Below are 8,890 nucleotides of genomic sequence, written 5' to 3'. Positions count from 1 at the left end.
CAGGTTAGGGTGATAGGTCTTGTGTTATGTCAGGATTGAAAGTAGTTTAACTAAGAGGTTAGATTATGGATTTGTATAGGATGGTTTCAACAGGAATGATTCTACCTGAAGCAGAGAGTTGGACTAGAGGACCTCTGGAGGTCCCTTCCAGCCCTACTTCTCTATGATTTTTTGAAGTGCACAGAAAGTCAGGAGCAAGAACTGATGCCTTTGCAAGGGCAAGGATACTGCAGGCTAGGGCTGAAAAAGGTGGGGACTGTTAGCTGTGGCTTCAGGTGACTGACTACCCTGACTGCCTTACTCAGCCTAGCTGAGACCAGGGCATGCTCTGGACTTCCTGCAGGTAGCTCCTATCTGGGACATGACTTGCTCTTAGTTTTTCATTAGGACCGGCTGGTTCCAGGGTTTTGGCTGGGCCTCGCTATGCAGATGAGTTGTAGCAGCTGCTGTCTGAGTGCAAAGATTCTGCTTCTCCTTCCTGCTCTCCAGTGGTCAACATAATTTCCCTCCCCAGCACTCTTCCCCTGGTGCTGATATACCTTGCTATGCCTCTGGGTGTTTGTAGGAGACCCATGGAAGGGAAGTGAGGGGAGTGGGGAAGACAGCATGGTGTAAAAGTATTGCTGCAGTCAAGAATGGCTGCCAACCTATTTTTTTGTTACTGATAATCTATAAACTTTTCACTGAAGAAATCTTGAAGGGTTTCTAGAAAAGAGGGTGCAACTTATGTTGAAATTAAGTAAGAGGTTATATAAGAAAATGAAGAGTTCATTGGGGATTTAGAAACATGGAACAGGCTTATGAGTTAAGAAATTTGGAAAAATATTAGAAACTCTATTCCCCTCACTTAAAATCTTGGTTAATAGATAAAAACCAACAGGATGTGGCCTCTACAGCCAAATTTCTACTAGTTTTGCAGGCACTTAGCTGGATTTGAGAGAAGGCCCAAAGGGAAATCGTTCCTACATAGGACCCAAAAAGGTTCTGTGCATGCCGGGGGCCTCAGCAGCCCCAAGTCAACCCCTGAGGGAACAGGTTAGCATCTATCATGAGAGCTTTTATGCTTCCATTTCAGTTTAGTCAACTAAGAGAAAGGGGGAGAGCATGAGGTGCATGGTGAAGTCACAAATGCTTTATGCATGTATCTTGTTCTAGAGTGCCATACCCCACTGGGAACAGGAAATCCATGGAGATATCTTTAAGGATGGTGCATCCCATTTGGAAACCAGGAAGAAAAAAGATGAACTCTGTAGGAAAAGTCAGTATAGACATTAAAGGATTCCTTGGGTTCCTGACAGCACAATATTAGAAGACATGCTTTGGAGTTGGTTGCTCTCAACTGATTTGGTTAGCTCTAGAGGGCTCAGCTGTAAACTTGGCATGGTCAAACTCAGTGGCCAAGGAGGGAAGCTCGTTGCCTATTATTACTGGGGAAATTAAGTCAGAGATGTCTGTGCCGATGGTTAAAAATTCAGCTGGAATTGGGAAACCAAGACACTGAAAGGTTGCTGGAATCAGTGCTCACAGAGTTTTAGGAAAACCAATGATAAAAAAAAATAACTTTAAAAGCAACTCAGATGATTTTTATGTTCACATATTATGTAAATTAAATAAATAAACTGTGACCATGCTAAAGTCTGGCATACTGTATATGCCTAGTCTCAACTCAGAGGATTTTTTTATGGAATAGTTATAAACCCTTAAATATAGTGGCTTATAAAGGGAATGCTGACATAATTTTAACTACAGCAGCATAAACAGCACCATTATACTAATGGATTGCAGAGCAGTTGAGTGCCTCAGTACGGAGATTTGGAAGGAATAGTACTGTAAGTAATGAATACAGAATAAGAAGAAAAATACATGCTCTTGTACAGACATATTTCCCTCTAGTTTAGGTACTTTTTCAATAAATTTTTATTCTCTAAAATTCAAGAAAAAATATGAATTGTAGATCACAGTCTTGATATCGCTGGTGTATATTTCTCTTTCAATAGTTGGCTATTGTGCAGTGAGATCAAAAATAATATTAAGCTATGGTTGGTCTACATTACAGTTTTCATGTATGTTCTACCTTTGATCAGCTACTAATCTTATAGTAAATAGAGCTACTTTTCAGGAGCCATGCATACAGTGAAAATATGTTTTGCATTAGGGCATGCGAAAAATTTTAGAAGGATTTTCCTGAAAAAAAAAATACAAGGTACAATAAAGATTTGATGCAACAAGATACTTATCACAGTGGCAGAGATGCCTCAAGAAAATTGATTGGAGATGTTACACTGCATGATGAGAAAGCCTTTAGGGAAGAAAAGCAAATAGTTTTGGAGATCACTGATAATGTGATAGAATGGTCTCACAATACACAACCAAGCAGCTGTATTTGCTGTCCCTTATGACATAATAAAGAAGGAACCAGACTGTCACAGAGCACACTGTCTGATTTTAAGGGACTATAGCTAGAGTAGCGTGGCATGCCAGTGGGCTCCAGATAAAACCTCAGACCTGCACACTTTGCATCTCAGGCCATTCTTTACTTAGGGTGTGCACAAGCATTCATTTCTACTGGAAGAAATTTATTCTGGTAAAAAAATAGCCTGGGAGCTGGATTGTACAGATGTGCCTCCAGCCCCATGGCTAGAGAGCTTCACAGTCAAGTACTCCAGCCAGGGGGCACTAGTGGGCTACTCCCCTGTTTGCCTCCACCCTTAGAGGAGCCCAGGACTTGACAGCCTGCCATCTCTCCTGCCTGGGAAGGGAGCAGGCTGTCAAGTGGCAGCTTCTGAAAACCAGCATCTGCCACAGACAGCCAATGATGGTTCCTGCCCTGGCAGAATGTCCCCTCCATCCTGCCAATCAGCTGACTGGAAGAAAGCGGGTATTCTCCTGGGGTGGGAACTCTCCCAGTTTTCCCTTTGCAGAATAGGCCTGCTCCTTGTGCTCCTCTGGGCTGACCCAGGGAAGTGAGAGGGAACCAGGGGGAGGCTCCAGAATCCTTCTGGCAGGGGCTCTGTAACTGGGAGCTGGAGATGCCTGTTACACAGGGAAAACAGGCTTATTAGGATGGCCACTGTGTGAGTTAACAGGCAGTTAAGATAAAGACTACAGGCTGTAGATTAGGCAGCCTCAGGAGAGAGGGGCAGCCTATCAACTCAAAAGGCAAACACCTGGGGGCTGGGGAATTCCAGACACAGGTGATAAATGGCTAGAGCCTGATAGGGGCATTGCACTAGAGTGAAGTTCCTATTGCAGTGATTAATTGGTAACACCTGCAAGGCATGGACATGGCTGTTGAGGAGGTCAGAGGCACATGTGCCTTGTCATTAAGGCTACATGTGCCTTGAGGGTCCATAGACACCACCCAAAAAGCACCCAAGCCTAGGACTAGCCAAGATAGAGAAATAGATATACAGGTGGGATGAGCATTTCCCTGGGATCCTGGGCAGCCTCTTCACAATAAATTTCTCCCAAGAAACATCAAAGGCATGTCTGGTGAAGGAGAGAGGAGAACTGGTTAGGTAAGGGTCTAAAGGTCAGTAGGGGATGAAGTACTATGTGTTGAGACCTCAAACTGTTACAAGCATAGAAGCAGGTTATATTGGCTGACCCAGAGTGGTGCAGGATGAGACAAGGGCATTTTGCTTTGGTGGAAAGGCAAAATGCCTTGCCTCTGTGATATGACAGATTGCCTTCCCTGCCACTGCTCTAGGTCAGATGGGCAGCATAGGCAACAAGGAGAAGCTAGAACTCTTCTGATGGGATAGCCAGTTCTCAATCCCTTCAGATTCCCCTTGCCCCTCTGGCAATTCAGCTGAGTGGGGAGATTATTTAAAAGCTGGAAGCATCTTGGAGCTTTTTAACTGGCACCCTACCACTCAAATGACAGGTGGGACAGCAAGGGAAAGCCAGGAACCAGCTCAGAGAAACTTTTCTGGAGTCCTGCTCCCTGCCACTGGCTTTTAAATTGCTAGTGAACCACTCAGCTAGCAATTTAAAAGCCAGTATGGCAGGGGGAGCTGGGGCACACTGACAAAGTTTCCTGCTTCTTCCCAAAACTGGTGGCTGCCTGGTTTGAGAAAGAGACAGGAACTGGCAGCTGCTGCTGTCCTCACATCCTAGTCTATAGAAGGGGATGGAGCAGCTGTCCTTCAGACCTTCTCAGCACTGCCTTGGGAAAGCATAGAGCCTTTTCATTTTAACTTCACCAAACCAGGAGGAGTGGAGTTGGGAAACAGTGTATAGATATTCCCCAGGGAGCATTGTTCTGGAAGCAATATAACCTTGGTCATTCAAGGTTTGTTTGTTTTTTTTCCTTCCTAGAGTGGCTATTTTTGCTTCAGAAGAAAAGGCCTGAATACACTTCTGGTTTCTACCAGGAGAGCAAGTAATTATTCTGGTAGAAAATGAATATCTGTATCTAAACTTGGATTGGACACAAAGGGTTTTTAAATGTTTTTATATCATTATCAGTTTGGGAGTTATTATATGTATGATGTCTGTAATAGAAAGAAGAACAACTCTGTAAAAAAAGAAAACTTTAAAAAGAGTAATAATTTTAGAAAATCTGATCTGAAAAAGTAATTTGGTTCCAAAAGGTTGTAGTTCCTGGTTCAAATTTAGAAAAATATAAAAGAGCTAACATAAAGATTTCAGAATCCATCATTTTCAGAAAGATCCCATTTAATTTCTATTCACCTATAAAACCTTTTCATTTTCCTTCCATAATCCTCTTCCTGATATTTTCTTTTTGATAGTGAGATGGAAGGCTCAGTGGACTTTGTCTTCAGGGAGCTGGTTGTTAGCCTGCTTACAAGACTAGGGAGAGAGTGTAAATCAAAGCTATACTTGACAAAAGTGCTATGGTTTCTTGTTGACTATTTTTATCTTTTTTTTTTTTAATCTTCATTTATTTAGGAAATTGAAAAATATTTGGAAAAAAAAAAGAATTTCTACTCTTATTTTTTTCTAGGATTCTGCACAAAGGATTCTGCCAAGGAAAAACACTTTATAAGATCAGAGCCAGGGGTGACTGGTAGGGGGTGTATGGAGGTAGATGTGCCCCCCCAAAAGCTGACACTGATGCTGTCGGTAGGGCTAGTGCCTCCCCCTGACAGGGCTGCCACCATCAGCAGCTTCTATCAAGAGGCACCAGTCTATCATGATCAGAGTCTTAGTAAGAACAATCTTCCTTATCTTATATTAACTCTTCTAGTATTAATCCTGGTGAGAAAATCAAATATCTCAGTAACCTAAGAACAACACACTTGATATCTATTTTTCAGTGCAGCTCATTGAAAGACACTTCAGACTTACTTCCTGTACCTGACTGAAAAACCCAGAATATAGACTGTAACAAACCTACTTTCAGAAATGAATAGGTGCAGAACCCACATACCATATTCTGTACTGCACTTTGTTGATCGTAGGTTTATTCACAGAGATAATGCCTACAGTAGTTTGAGACTATTTATGATGGAGCCTTGAGGACATATGCTGCTGTGCACTAACACACACACTGAATCTCATCAAAAGAATATATAACACTTTATGCGGGGCAGCAAACAGCAAGTCAATTGTTAGTTGTACTCTGGTGGCTGTAACCAGATTATAGGATTAGAAGACTACTTTGCAATTTGATTTGTTGTCTGACAACCTTGTTTAGGAGTTTAATATCTTGGTCATTTCAAAATGCATTGGGCTGTAACAAGCTGTAGCTTCATATACAAGTTACTGGCAAAAATACATTTTTCTTCAGCAAAAATTATTTCAATCCATTAAGTTACTTTATTTTTAGGTCTGAAGCTTCTAAACACTAATTTGCAAATGTAATTTAGCTGAACGGAAGTTAAAGTTGTAAACATCCTTGTTCTACAGTTGACCCACATTCATTCAAATAAATATTTCAATTCTGGGTTTTTTCATTACAAGTTGTAGCCAATGGAGATACAAAGACCTTTCCAGAGACACTTGATCATACTGTACCTTATCTATTCCCCCCTTCTCTCCTAGGACACAAACGCTTCTACTACCAGCCCTCTGACCAGTGAAGGTGGATGAAAGAACATGGGTTTCATTTATTTGAAACTTTTTAATTCCTTCCCCAGGAAGGCTGACTGTACTGTTTTTGATCCTTTTATTTCTAAGCCTATGGAGCAAGAAATCAACTAAAAGAAAAAAAAATTGCATATAATACATTTGTCATAAATTGTTCCAGGGCAGAAACATGTCACCATAACACCATTAAGAAAAACTTAGGAACAGAAACCCAATAGTAGTAGATGCTCATTCAAACTCAGCTTACAAACCAAGAAGAACCCACCTTAATTACTGCTCCCTGTGGACTATCTAATTTTCAAACATAGTCCCATATGCTTTTTGGGCCTCTTGGACTCAGCCCACTTACCAGGATCCAAATATATCTATATGCTCTGCTAGGCTGATATGAACTTGCTATCATTTTTGGGAGCCTCAAATGAGTTCTTTTAATCTCTCTAGGTTTGTTTCCTTTTTCCTGAAGGTAGCAGGGACTTACAGAATCTTTGAAACCTACTCCAGTCATGGTGCCAGAATGGGAAGTCATTTGCAATAAATTGTACAGATCTTTTTTTCCCTTTGTGTTCTGAGGACCAGTGGAAAAAAATAATGTTTTGAATGTTGTTATTGTCACTGAAGCACCCACTGAGATGAGTGGGGCACATCATACTTTTCAGAGTTACTGTTTCATCTTCTTCAAAGGAAGGTAGATATTACAGTTTCAGTTATCCTGGGATCTGTGAATCAAATTTCATCTTAGCAATAACTTAGAAGGATGTTTTGAAACTGATTTAAAATTAATAAGAAGGAACAACAGAAGAGGATTACATATATATTTCACCAGTATGTAACTAGAAACAACTAATGCTCAACTCAGGACTGCCCAACTTACAAGAGGCTGGGGACCACATGCCCACAGGCTGCAACAGGGTGAGCCACAGGCCTGTGAACTGCATGCCACACAGAAACTTCCCCCCTGTGCTGTACCATGTATCTATGTGGATTTGTGCCCATTCACCACTGTACCATACACCTGTTCCTTTGAGACCATATGCCTACACGGCCCCATAAATCACCCTCAGCTCCCTCAGCCAACTTATGTTTCAATGCCCCACCTTACCTGGGGTGGGGCAGGCAGAAAAACCAGGAGGAGGAGAGAGAGGCCTACTGTTGTAGGCAGTGATGAGGGCAGGTTGCTGGGTAGGATTTTGAGGTCACAACTTAACCCCTCATGGGCTGCCAGTTGGGTAGGCATTTTGAGTTACAACTAAGAATAGGAGAATCAAATATTAAATATGCAAATACAGTAAATATAAATAACATTTCACTACATATGGATACAATTAGCAGCCATTATTAGATTCCAGATCCTACTAGGCTATTAGTGTTTATTTCCTTTTGCAATGTGCAAGTGCCCAGACAGAACTAAATCCTATCTCACCTTTGGAAGCCTCAGAGGTAATGATATTGCAACGTATTGCAATTTTGGTACTTATAAACAGTTTGAATTCCATGTAGCTTTGTTAATCCTATGTTCCCTGGTGAACATGCTCAGTAAATGTACAATGGCTGCATGGCGTTGGTAGAACAGAATCACAAGGTATTTCTTATTATGTTGGGAAAGTCCTGAAATTGTAATCACAGACAAAAAAAATGACCATGACTGGTGGTTGATGCCAGAGTGGAAGGACCACCTTTTAACACAATAACGAAGACACTTGGCCAGAGAAATGTAGGCCTGTAGGAGGCCCTGATTCTAGACACTGCCTCCTGAAGGAATTTAACTGACATCTCTCAATTCCCATCAAAGTGGTCTAACAACCAGATCATAGGCTATTGCCTATATCACTTTTTCGTCTATTGGGCATCCAGAAAGGGAAGATAAGTGGGGTGAAAAAGAGGTAAACTAGCTACACACATAGAGAGCGACTCGGTGAGATAAACACCATGCAGGACTACCCAATTTCTGGTTCTGACCTCGAGCCTGACTCTCAAAAGGGGTATAAGCTACCCTACAGAACTTAAACTATTTAATCCAAAAAATATTCAATGCAAGGTGGACTGAGTGATACAGTGCTACCAGTATTGCCTAACCCATAGCCTTATGATTTAAATACTCTTCTAGAAGTAGGAGATAGAGGTTCATACTTCTCAGGGGGAGGGAGGTGGGGCTTGTAAATGGCTTTCTTCTGCCTGAGACATTGGGCTACTGGGACTAAACAGTGGTAAAACTCTTTTCCTCTTACATTTTACTTATGACAGATAGAGCAAACCAATTCTAGCATAGGGGAAATAGAATCCAAGCTATGTGTAAATGCTAAAAACTGCTGTTACAAGGGTAGGTATATAAAGGTTAAATAGGATTTAGACCTCACTAATTACCAGTTCTTTCTCTACAGCTCCCATTTGAAGAGCTCTTTGCTCCTTTTGAGGGACAGAGAATGAGGTGAGACGCCAATTACAAGCAACCTAACTAATGTCTGGTTCTGAGCTTTTAGAGGACAGAAACAAGTGATTCCTGAGTATTTATTTTATTACAGCCAAACTAGTAGGACCTATGAAAAACCCATAACTCTTAATAGAATTTTCTGTGATCAGGAAATATTATAAAACATAACTATTTAAAACCACAATGTAGTTTATGGACATATTAAAAGACAAGATATTCATGTAACTAGTAATTAATTTGATGAAATGGTCCAGAGCATAACAGATAACCCTTATACACGCCTATGTAATAATTTTTTAGCTGGCATTAAAGATGTAATGACTGGTCTTTTTCATGAAAGGAAAGTGATATGACATGGTCTGGACACACATACCAAATCATATATATATATATGATTTTATATATATA

This window comes from Gavialis gangeticus, unplaced genomic scaffold, assembly GCF_001723915.1.
Source record: "Gavialis gangeticus isolate Ggan-Ray unplaced genomic scaffold, GavGan_comp1, whole genome shotgun sequence".
Lineage (NCBI taxonomy): Eukaryota > Metazoa > Chordata > Crocodylia > Gavialidae > Gavialis > Gavialis gangeticus.
The sequence above is the reverse complement of the archived record's forward strand: the minus strand, read 5'-3'. Positions refer to the sequence as shown.